The 12956-nt window shown below is 35.6% G+C and overlaps 1 protein-coding gene across 2 annotated transcripts in view; it reads right to left on the bottom strand.

Moving 5' to 3' along the window:
- Positions 1–12956, bottom strand: part of LOC137241040 (putative nuclease HARBI1) — a 103941-nt gene that overhangs the window by 15668 nt on the left and 75317 nt on the right. The window contains exon 1 of one of the 2 annotated variants that reach the window (XM_067768196.1): positions 2114–2189. The exons of the other annotated variant lie outside the window; for it this stretch is intronic. The gene's annotated coding sequence lies outside the window, so the exon portion shown is untranslated. Of the gene's footprint in view, positions 1–2113; positions 2190–12956 lie in introns of those variants that run through there. 2 annotated transcript variants of the gene reach the window in all.

A 12956-nucleotide genomic window follows, 5' to 3' on the forward strand; every position in this document is an offset into this window, starting at 1 on the left:
CAGCGGAATCCCGAAATCCCTACAGCCATCTTCATCCGGTTCGGTTGTACCGATGCGGGCTTAGAGATCCGCTTGACAGTTGCCCGGGATATAACTATGGCCCGGGACCCAGATAATCTAATTATAAAATAGTTCGATGCAATCGCAAGCGAGGTTAGGCACTCCCAGACTACCCTTGATCGCACTGTAGTTGAAGTCAATGCCTTGATAGCCGCTTGGCTATTTTATCCACCGCATCCGTAATCGCAGCCAATATTTACTGGACGTATGTTCAGCATGATTCAAGATTAAGAATTTCATAAGATTATTTTCAATAGGTCGGCCTATCAATTGGCCTATTTTACGGATCAAATTGTGAATATAAAGAATTCTCAAACCCCCTTGAACACACCCACACAATTTTATTAAATTCGATCCAGCCATTTAGGAGGAGTTCAGTGACAAAAGTATAAGATATATTAAATCTTCTTATGCCCAATTTTTCAATGCGAGTTTAAACTCCAGTTAAAGTTGACTAGAGTTTAACCTTGCCATTTCGGCCGCTTAAGCTGAGATGAGCAGCAAACTTGTATATTATCGAACAAAATGGCACTGTTTAACTCTAGTCAACTTTAACTAAAGTTTAAACTCGCACAGAAAAACCAGGCATAAGTGCACAAACACTAGCATATACATACATATATACACACATTCATACCACCATACCAAAAATAGAACCTATAGACACCTTGTGGAATGGGAAAAGGGATACGATTGAAATATTTTAGTGAGTTGTTGGGTTTTTACCTTAAGGAGTGATTCTGTTTGGTCAGGTTTGCTGACCATTTAGAGTAAAAATCCTCCATTCTTCGAAAATGAAAGTGTGAAGACTTGAGTCGGAACCACCAGCGGGGAGATATTCATTTTTAAACAATTTTATTTAGCTTGACTTGAGAGGCTGGCCGCACCAATTTTGTAATTTAAATTTAAGTAACTTCCCGATAAGATACAGTTTAAATTTTGGAATATAGTTTAAGACCTGATGACAATGCAATAATAAGAAAAAAAACTCCGATAGGTGACGCATGGATCGATCGGATTTCGAAAAATCGTATATTTCTAAAAATGTGAGGCGTAGCATAACCTGATTAAGGTTCAGCTGGTCTTATATATGACCATCAATAGAAATTTTACGCGTCCAACGCTTTTATTTAATCGTCTGATCAACGCCCTAGATTGATGAGGAGTGTGATGACTAGTACCTAGGACCTAACTAATTATTTTCTAGCTTTTAGTGTTATTATTACTTCATGTAAGTATTGTTTTCATGGCGGCCACCGTGGTGTGATGGTAGCGTGCTCCGCCTACCACACCGTATGCCCTGGGTTCACACCCAATCAAAATTTTAGAAATAAGGTTTTTCAATTAGAAGAAAATTTTTCTAAGCGGGGTCGCCCCTCAGCAGTGTCTGGCAAGCGTGAAAACTCATCTGCTTTGCAGATGCCGTTCGGAGTCGGCATAAAACATGTAGGCCCCGTCCGGCCAATTTGTAGGGAAAATCAAGAGGAGCACGATGCAAATTGGAAGAGAAGCTCGGCCTTAGATCTCTTCGGAGGTTATCGCGCCTTACATTTATTTTTTTATTTAAGTATTGTTTTCCATAAAACCGTCTAACGTAAAAATTTTTTTTAATTATTTTATTTTCAATATTTTTAGTCTTTATTTAATTGCATATTATTTCTCATTCCATTTAGTTCATTTAATGACTCATTACACCGCATTACACACATTCTGTCCTATGAACCAAATATACTTTTTCGGAAAGGGGAGAAAAAAAAATTACACGCGTATCGGCGATTTTCATGTATATGTCAGAATTTTTTTTTATGTATAAAGTATAAAGCTCGTAGTGTCCATCTGTCTGCCCGTGTGAAATTTTCAGATTTTCCTGAATTAAAAAAAAAAAACAAAATAATTTTTTTTCACTTTTTTCGGCTTAACTTGAAGGGACTCAACAACTACTAAAGCGTTCCGAAAAAAAAATTGTTTTTCGACCCATCCTACTACATATATTTGTAGTTCATCAATAGTAACTTTCTAACACTAAACTATTTGTGATTTTTACAACACTTACAACTGGTATGACAGATGAAATATTGAATTGCACTATCAATATTGCATTATTTAAGTTCGTTTAATTTATTGTTTGACACAACACACTCTGTGCCGTTTGTGTATTTGTTCCGGTCAGCTGACAGTTGCGCTGCTAGGAGACGTATACTTTGACAATTGTTATACTCAGTTGAGCAGAGCTCACAGAGTATATTAACTTTGATTGGATAACGGTTGGTTGTACAGGTATAAAGGAATCGAGATAGATATAGACTTCCATATATCAAAATCATCAGGATCGAAAAAAAATTTGATTGAGCCATGTCCGTCCGTCCGTCCGTATGTCTGCCCGTTAACACGATAACTTGAGTAAATTTTGAGGTATCTTGTTAAAGAAGGTAATTTAAAAGTTTTACAAGCTGTAATTTGGCAGTCGTTGAAGATATCATGATGAAATTTGGCAGGAACGTTACTTCTATTACTATATATATGCATAATAAAAATTAGCAAAATCGGAGAACGACCACGCCCACTTTAAAAAAAATTTTTTTTTAAAGTCAAATTTTAACAAGAAATTTAATATCTTTACAGTATCTAAGTAAATTACGTCAACATTCAACTCCAGTAATGATGTGGTGCAACAGAATGCAAAAATAAAAGAAAATTTCAAAATGGGCGTGCCTCCGCCCTTTTTCATTTAATTTGTCTAGGATACTTTTAATGCCATAAGTCGAACAAAAATTTACCAATCCTTGTGAAATTTGATAGGGGTTTAGATTCTGGGACGATAACTTACTTCTGTGAAAAAGGGCAAAATCGGTTGAAGCCACGCCCAGTTTTTATACACAGTCGGCCGTCTGTCCTTCCGCTCGGCCGTTAACACGATAACTTGAGCAAATATCGATATATCTTTACTAAACTCAGTTCACGTACTTATCTGAACTCAATTTGTATAAAAAATGGCCGAAATCGGACTATGACCACGCTCACTTTTTCGATATCGAAAATTACGAAAAACGAAAAAATGCCATAATTCTATACCAAATACGAAAAAAGGGATGAAACATGGTATTTGGATTAGTTTATTGACACAAAATATAACTTTAGAAAAAAACTTTGTAAAATGGGTGGTAGGTGTCATATTAAGTAGAATGAAATGAAAAAGTCCTGTAGGGCGAAATAAAAAATCCTTGAAATCTTGGCAGGAATACTGTTCGTGGTATTACATATATAAATAAATTAGCGGTATCCAACAGATGATGTTCTGGGTCACCCTGATCCACATTTTGGTCGATATTTGGAAAACGCCTTCACATATACAACTACCGCCACTCCCTTTTAAAACCCTCATTAATACCTTTAATTTGATACCCATATCGTACAAACACATTCTAGAGTCACCCCTGGTCCACCTTTATGGCGATATCTCGAAAAGGCGTCCACCTATAGAACTAAGCCCCACGCCCTTTTAAAATACTCATTAACACCTTTCGTTTGATACCCATATTGTACAAACGCATTCTAGAGTCACCCCTGGTCCACCTTTATGGCGATATCTCGAAAAGGCGACCACCTATACAACTACCACCACTCCCTTTTAAAACCTTCATTAATACCTTTAATTTGATACCCATATCGTACAAACATATTCTAGAGTCACCCCTGGTCCACCTTTATGGCGGTATCTCGAAAAGGCGTCCACCTGTAGAACTAAACCCAACACCCTTTTGAAATACTCATTAACACCTTTAGTTTGATACCCATATTGTACAAACGCATTCTAGAGTCACCCCTGGTCCACCTTTATGGCGATATCTCGAAAATGCGTCCACCTATAGAACTAAGGCCCACTCCCTTTTAAAATGTTCATTAACCCCTTTCACCCCCTCTGTACCCATATCGTACAAACAATTTTAAAATACTCTTTAATACCATCCATTTGAAAGCCATGTCATACAAACACATTCCAGGGTTACCCTAGGTTCATTTTCGTAAATGGTGATTTTCCCTTATTTTGTCTCCAAAGCTCTCAGCTGAGTATGTAATGTTCGGTTACACCCGAATTTAGCCTTCCTTACTTGTTTAATGTGGTATCTATTCATTGGTTCAAGCCAGCAGAATTTTCTCGATACTGCTGTACCGGCCACCAATCCATGCCCGGCACGTACAATTTTAATTACCAAAAATATTTGATATAGTAAGCAAACCCTATCATTGCGGATACGTGGTACACTATGAGCGGTGTTAAAGAACATAGCAATCAACATGAAAAACGATAAGGAGCAATATGCATACGAATACTAACAAGTAAAGGTGTCTAAGTTCGGGTGTAACCGAATATTATATACTCAGCGGGAGCTTCAATTGTACATTTCATTTCAGATAAATTACTTTTCTACATAACACGTGGCACCGCCCGTTTAAAAGAAAAATATCTCCACATTTCTTCTTACAATAAAACTTGATAACTGAAATATCATTGATTCAACACTATTTTTGGAAAGTTATAGCTTATTATTTTCATCCACGACCTTTTAAAAGTGGGCGTGGTGCTTAACCTTACTGATGATTTTGATATTTGATATCTATATCTATCTCGATTCCTTTATACCTGTGCAACTAACCGTTATCCAATCAGAGTTAATATACCCTGTGTGCAAAGCACGCTGAGTATAAAAATGAAAAATAAAAAAATGTCTAGACAAACGACTTGTTTTCTTGTCACACTTATGCTGCTACAATCACAAAAATTTAGTAGGCTGTCTTTTTCCAAATCAAAACTCATTTTTATTTTCACAACAAAATTTAGTATAAATAGCACCCACAAATTTCAACTTCCTTCACTATAACCTTAAAAAACGAAAGACAATCTAAAACAAAAATGTATTTACGCAATGCTTTCGCGATTCTATTTGTCTTCCTAAACTGCCTGTTTACTAATACTAATTCGCAATATCGCATTCAAGGTGGTATTGATTGGGATATAAAAAATAGCCCACATTTGGTGGCAATATTTTATGAAAACAAGTATCAATGCGTTGGAACTTTAATCGCATGGAAGAAGGTGCTTACATCCGCAGTTTGCTTGGGAAATTTAGATCCGACTCGCACCTGCATCACTGTTGCAGCTGGGGTAACCAATTTACAGCAAAGAGGCACCAGGCGCGATGGCGTGCGCATAATTAGGCCACGTGATTATAATTTGAGAATGGTAGAAATGGATTTAGCTGTGATTGTATTGGCAGACATCTTCCATCGGAGTGGAAAAATAAATACAATATCTATTTGCGAAACCGAATTAAGCACGGACGTAATATTGCGAGTTAGCGGATGGGGTTCGAAAACTACAAACATTATGGAAACTTGGCATATGCTCCAATCTGCTGAATTTGAACTATACGCAAGAGACGTTTGTGCGCATTTTTATGAGGAGTTAGGGAAAAATTTGCCAACAACAGTAATTTGTTTAACACATCACACAAGTGATACGTGTTGGGGAGATGCTGGTGCACCGGCCGTTGTGGAAGGAAAACTTTATGCGGTGCTATCAGGTACGATGGAACCTTGGAACCGCAATTATCCGAGTTTATACACAAATATGAATAATGAGGATGTTAAAGATTTTATGGCACATGTGCGCATAAATTAATTGCAAGATGTTTTTTAAGTCGACTACTGAGTTCACCTAAACTAATTTCATAAACATCTTAGCTGACGTCAAAACATAGAACTTATGCTAAGATAGAGCGTTTTCGGAACGGTAGCTGAGATATGGTGTTAGTTCAATAAGCAGTCCAAATGGAAAATTTTCTTTTTGTTATTTACAAATAAATAATAAATTATGTAATTGCGATTTAAAAAAAAAAATATTTTTTGTTGTATGTTATTAAAGTGTGATGCATGCAAATGCCTTAGGTTGTGAGATCAAACTTTAAACACAGCCTTAAAGTTCCCTCGTTTATGAATAGAACATAGACAAAAAGAAAACAACGAAATAAGTGAGGCACACTTGACCGATCCATATCATATCATATCATATCATAGCACAAAACGTGATCGATCGTTTTCTCCTAAAACCCGCACTTCCTACATCTGCTATCACCGACCAAGCCTAATTTAAAGGCATGTGACGCCAGAAGGCAGTGTCCAGTCAGAATACCCGTCATGAGGCTACAGTTCTCTTTTTTAATGATAGAAGCAACCTTGTTAGTCTAAGGTTGTAAGACCTACACATAATCTTCGACACTTTACAGCCCCGCGCTTGAATCCACGCCTTTCCTGCTTGGTCGATCATGTACACCTCTAGCCTTCTCTTAATCTCTCCCAGTCTAATTGGAGCGTCTACGGAGCAAGCTTGGTACGTCCTTTTTAGCTAGTTTATCTGCTTTTTCATTCCATTCATCCCATATGCCCTGGGACCCCCAATGTAGATGTATGCTTGCTTCTCCCTGTCACGATTCTATCCAGAGACCGCTTACTCTCTAAAATGCATTTAGATGCTATGCTATGCGAGATTATAGCCTTAATTGCTGCTTGACTGTCAATATAAAAGTTAACACGGTTACAACTTAATCTACTCTCTTCCAGTGCTTCTACTGCTTTGGTTACGGCTAATATTTCCCCTTGAAAACCGCTACAGTAATCTGGCAACTTTAAGGATCTGTTTATTTCCGGATCAGTACAGTATACCGTACACCCTACTCCTTCCACTACTCTGGAACCATCTGTGTACACATATATCGCCTCGTCTGCCATTTGAGCAACCTTGCGCCAAAAGTCCACCTCTATTGTGGCCTTAAGATCGCCCTCGAAGCGCAGATAGGGAATCAGGTAGTCTGTTCGTCTTGTGGTTGATGACGCTATACCACTATGGCCGTATGGTCGGTCCTCAAGCTGCCCCGAGGCACTGCGCCTTGTTGCAGCTGTTAACGCTATATTCTTTGGTACCAGGTATACATGTGGAAAGTGCAGAATGGCATACAGTGCAGCCGTCGGCGTTATTTTCATGGCTCCATTAATTCTAAGCATTGATAGTCTGCATTCGGGTCTACCACGTTATCCCCAAAATCAAAATCCCCAAACTCATAATCCCCAAATCAAAATTCCCAAAATCAAAATCCCCAAACTCATAATCCCCAACACAAAATCCCCATTTTATGTGTGAAATAAATTCAAATTAGGTTTAAAATCGCGGCGGCCAAAAAAGGCTAATAATTCATACCAACTTTCTGCATAGGCGGCCTTCGGCCGCGCTTATGAAAAATAACCCTGGGCTACGCCATGCCAAGTCCGGGTGTGTGGTATAACCGTGGCCACCGCCACGGTGATGTCCTTCTTCGTAGTACACGCTTCTGTTAGCTTGTTCGAATTAGAGCGACTAGCAGTCCTATATATGTATAAATAAAAATATGTATTGCCAAAATAAATAGTTATACATACATAAATATGAATGAAAGAGGAAAGAGATATTGCTATTTTTTACACGGTCATGATGTTTGTAATAGCACTGGGATTTTGGGTTTGGGGATTTTGATTTTGGGAATTTTAAATTTGGGGATTATGTGTTTGGGTATTTTTTTTTCTTTGGGGATTTTGTGTTTGCGTATTTTTTTTTTTTTGGGGATTTCGTGGCACTCCCATTTTTTACACGGTCATGATGGTTATCATATCACTGGGATTTTGTGTTTGGGGATTTTGAATTTGGGGATTATGCGTTTGGGTATTTTTTTTTCTTTGGGGATTTTGTGTTTTTGGGTATTTTTTTTTTTGGGGATTTCGTGGCACTCCCTCTGCATTCCCCCTCTACTTTTTTGAGGTAGGTTGTTTTTTGTGTGGCTTTCCACCATAGCCAATTAATTAGTTTTTGGTTTTCAGCCATATCCATTATCTATACATTTTTGCTTTCGCGAATTTATTCTCATTTTGGCGTTATTATTTTTTGTTCTGAAATGTTTTGGGTAAGTACGTAAGTTATTGATTGTGTAGCTTGTGATCAGTTTTTTGCATTTTCTATTTTTAATAATTTATTAGATCTTTGAAGTTATACTCCTTTATGCACGTATGAAAAATTGTTGTGAGTAAAATTTTAATAAAATAATTTTTAAAAGATTTTTAAGTTAAACGGTTTTATTTTATTTTAATATTTACATGAAGTAATAATAATACTAAAAGCTAGAAATTAATTAGGTAGGTCCTAGGTACTAGTCATCACACTCCTATTCAATCTAGGGCGTTGATCGGACAATTAAATAAAAGCGTTGGACGTGTTAAATTTCTATTGATAGTCATATATAATACTGTTTTCACACAGAAACTTAATGATCTCATTTCACCTTCTAATGAAATCGTAAATTTTTTGCTTTCACACAGAAGTAACTGCTCGATTAGTATGAAGGATGAAATGTCAAGCAAATAAAATGACAATGCTATATGACAGACAATCATGGCGAAACGATACAAGGTGGCAGCATGGTGATATACAAATGTCGATGTCGATGGACAAATGTCAAAATAGTACTGCGCCGGTAGTTGATGTATCAAATCAACTAAAAAAGGTTATAATAAGCTGTTCGATGCGACCACCTTGTATCGTTCCGCCATGCAGACAATGACATTTACTTTGACAAATGACATTTTTAAGCACTGAACACACCAAAAACTAAGAAGCGGAACGCGGCCAACAGAGTTGCATTGTGCTTTTGACTTCATTAGGCATTCGATTAGCTACTAATGAAATAATTATAGATTCGAATTTTGTAGGGAAGATTGAGCTCAATAAGCGTCTTAATGTAGAAAACTGCATTTATTATTCAATAAGCCGTCTGTGTGAAAATAGTATAAGACCAACTGAACCTTAATCAAGTTATGATACGCCTCACATTTTTAGAAATTTCACGCTTTCAACGCTTTTATTTAATTGTCTGATCAACGCCCTAGATTGATGAGGAGTGTGATGACTAGTACCTAGGGCCTACCAAATTATTTTCATTATTTTATTTTCAAGCTTTTAGTCTTTATTTAATTGCTTATTATATCTCATTCTATTTAGTTCATTTAGTGACTCAATATTACAAGGACTCTTTCCTGACAATTTGTTACAATCTAAATCCTCAATACATAATCCTTCCAAAGACTTTACTCGACTCTGCGCCACGTATGCGTGTCCCTTCTCGAATTCCAAAATATTTTGATGTCACTTCTACCGGACTCTATGTAATATTTGTTCCAAATATGAGCCAAATCGGACAGCATACGTCGCTTTCTATTCATGTATGTATTATGTGTTCCAAATATGGACCAAGTCGGACCACAAATGCGATTTTTTTGAACATCTCGATCCTTGCGCCACCTAGCGGCTATTTTTTCATAGGTAGATTTCTTCCAAATATGAGCCAAATCGAACCATAAATACGATTTTTTTGAATATCTCGATCCTTGCGCCACCTAGCGGTGATTTTAGATCTCTTTCTCTTCTTGTATGTATTATGTGTTCCAAATATGAATCAAATCGGACCACAAATACACCGGAGTTTTTTCTTATTGCATTGTCATCGGGTCGTGAACTATATTCCAAATTTTAAAGCTTCTAGCTTATCGTGAAGTTACTTAAATTTTAATTACAAAATTCGTTCACAGCGGCCGTGCGGCCGGCCTGTCAAGTCAAGCTAAATAAAACCGTTTAAAAAATGTGACTAGAATCAATTCAAAAACAGTTTTTACTTTTCGCCTTGAGAAATCTTCAATAGGACTCTCCGTATAATCTTCCTCCTTACACAAATCGATTAAAACTAATAAATCTTCCTACCCTTACAAGTCGTACAGAAATGCTAGGTGTACTATTTATGGCTAGACTTTTAAATGGATCGATTTCAAGCCCATTTCTTTTGAACGAAGTAAACTTGAATGTTCCATGCCGAGTTTCAAGGCATTATGAACCTATAATTCTTAAACAATGCAGAAGCAATTTCCAACTACACGAACCTTTTCTATGTTTGTGTGAAGATTATAACTCTCACTCGAGAATAACTGATGTTTCGGACTCGCTCTTTGCCATAAAAAAGACGGTTCTATCTTCTCTTAATAATTAAAAAATTATATTTATATATTTAATCTATTGTATTTTGTGAATCTATATTTCTCAGCTGATGAGTTTTCTCTGTAGCTGAGCGGGTTTAGATCTCGGCGCTTAAGAAACCACTGCCTCTCAAAGACTCGGTAACAAAAAATAATAAAAAAAACAAAAAAAAAAAAAAACAAAAGAAAAGTAGGTATGAAAGAAAAAAAAAACAAAAACAGGATAAGCCTGGTTTCATCGGGCCACTTGAGTGCAGTGCGCTGCAACAACGTCCGAGATACAAAAAAAAAAAAAAAAACAAACAAAAATGTGCGAAAAAATGTGACAGTGTTTTTTAATTTATTTAAATCTTTCGAAACACAGCCGAAAATGGTTTTTTGCTGGGATATTTGACATATAATTTTTCAATTGATACGTCATTGTTTTGGTATGGAGGTTCCATTTTTGGATCCTTCAGAAACGTTCTGAGCGCCTCACTCGGCTGCCACGCGCACACACTCACCTTTAATTTTCCTTCCTCTTTAAATCAATAAAAACTGTTTTTATGTTTCTTTCAGTTGTATTTAATTGTATTTCCTGTAAACTTAGTTCTCTCTTTCTTTTACAATTTTATTTACAACCTTTTAGTTTCTTTATACAACTTTGTTTAAAACCTTCTAGTTTCTTTACTGTTGTTAAATACTGTACTTCTCTAAACTATAACTTTTTAGTTAACACTTATTTGCTTTTACTTTAGTTTCGCGAGTGGTGCGCCGGCCGGTTAACTTAAAACTGAAACTGCCGCTAACGCAACTCTGTGGCTAGGCACCTTTTCTTTTGGTTGCTTAGCAACGATATTCATGATGGCGTCGAGCAAGGACAGTTTCAGCCAATCAGAAATTATCCGCGTTGCTCGACTCCAACATTTTTAGTGCTGCCAAGTGCATCTGATGCATGGTTGCCTCTTGCACTTTTCCAAAGAGGGGATTTGCCAGCTTCAGGTTTATATGACAATTTGTCATCTGTATTCTTTTAGATACAGACATAATTAATGAATAAAATTTATCACGTATTTCTTCATCCTCAATTTTATTATACTCTCTCACTAAATCTAGTACTCCATTTTCTCCTTCTCTATCCTCATTACTTCTTTCAATTTCAACATTGCCTTTTTCTATTAGTTCACTAATTTTCGGCATCCTAAACTTGACTACATCATCCTCCTTTGGAAAAGAAGAATTTGGTAAGATTAGTAATTAATCTTACCACATACTTCTTTAGGCTTTAATATGTTGTTGTAATGTTATGAATGAATGAGTTTGCTAGCATCAGGGTGTTCTAACCCGGTTCTCACTCGTTCATCACAGTGTAACTTTTAAAAAGAGAATTCAAAATGAAATTTTTTAAATAAAATGAAATATATAGAAAGTTAGAATTTATTAAAATATTAGATTTACAGAACTATTTTATTATTGTATAATCTACGTAAGTAAAGGTATAGTTATTTGTTACCTTGAAAAAAAATTGTTTTCTTTAGCCTTCATTGGCGGATTCTTAAAATAGATTTATATCTAAAGATTATATAATAAAGTTAATAGGAATAAGTACAGACTATCAATTTAATTAATTTTTTGTACTCTATTTTTATGTATAAATTTTCATTCTGTTTACTTCTATCACTAATCGTTATATTTGGTCCATCAATATTTTTTACAATGTAGGGAACTTGATTTATATTTTTACGTGTATTTCTAGGTTCTGTTTCTAATAACACTCTATCAATAATTTTAATTTCTAAATGCTTAGCCGCTTATCGTATAAATCTTAATTTCTAATCTTATGTTTATTAATAAAATTTTTTGCCATTTTATGCGATGTTTGCATTCTAAACTTAAGCTCTTTTGTGTAATTTTCTACATTATAGATCGAATCAATTTCTTCTTTTTGCAATTCATGTGGCATTGTAGTTTTTCTGCTAAATATTAATTCAAAGGGAGTAAATTTATTATCAAAAACCGAACTACTTTTAGTATTGTGTAAAAATGTAAATTATTTTAAATATGTATCCCAATCTGAATACGTTTCATTTAGATATGCACGCAAGTATTCGTTAAAGACTCTTATGATTTCTTTCGACAGTACCAACAGTTTCGTAGTGGTAAGCTCTTGAGAAATCATGACCAATCTTTAAAAGTTTTGTCAATTCAGAGAATAATTCGTTTTTATATTCCGTTCCTAAATCCGATCTAATAGCTTTCATTGTACCATATGTTAATATAAAGGTTTCAAGAATTGCACAAGCAATAGTTTTTGCTGATTTATCTGGTACAGCTACTGCTACCAGGTATTTAGAAAAGTCACAAATCATAGTAACAGCGAACTTGTTACCATATTTGGATTCCGGAAGTGGACATACTGTATCGACAATTACTATGTCAAAGGGCGTTGGAGTCAAGGGAAGATTTTCCTTTGTTTTTGGTTTTACTTGTCTTTTGTCATATTTTTTCAATAGTATTTTGTCCTTAATTTGGAATATAATCGTTTTGTACCGCAATGACCGCCTAACAAAGGGTCCTCATGATAAATCGTATTTAGCTTTTGTTTTTGCTCTGTTTCTATTACAGTTTCTATAGGGTCTGTCAATATTATTTTTAAGGATTTTAAAATTTTATTACCGCTGATTTCAAAATTCGTAATTGAGAATTTATTGAAAAATATATAATTTTTTGGCCATTCTAACTGCTTAATATTGTGACTGCCAGCTGCTTTTTCGAGCCTCGAAAATAACTCATCTAAATTTGTTATACTCAGT

This window comes from Eurosta solidaginis, chromosome 2 (assembly GCF_040869045.1).
Source record: "Eurosta solidaginis isolate ZX-2024a chromosome 2, ASM4086904v1, whole genome shotgun sequence".
Classification (NCBI taxonomy): domain Eukaryota; kingdom Metazoa; phylum Arthropoda; class Insecta; order Diptera; family Tephritidae; genus Eurosta; species Eurosta solidaginis.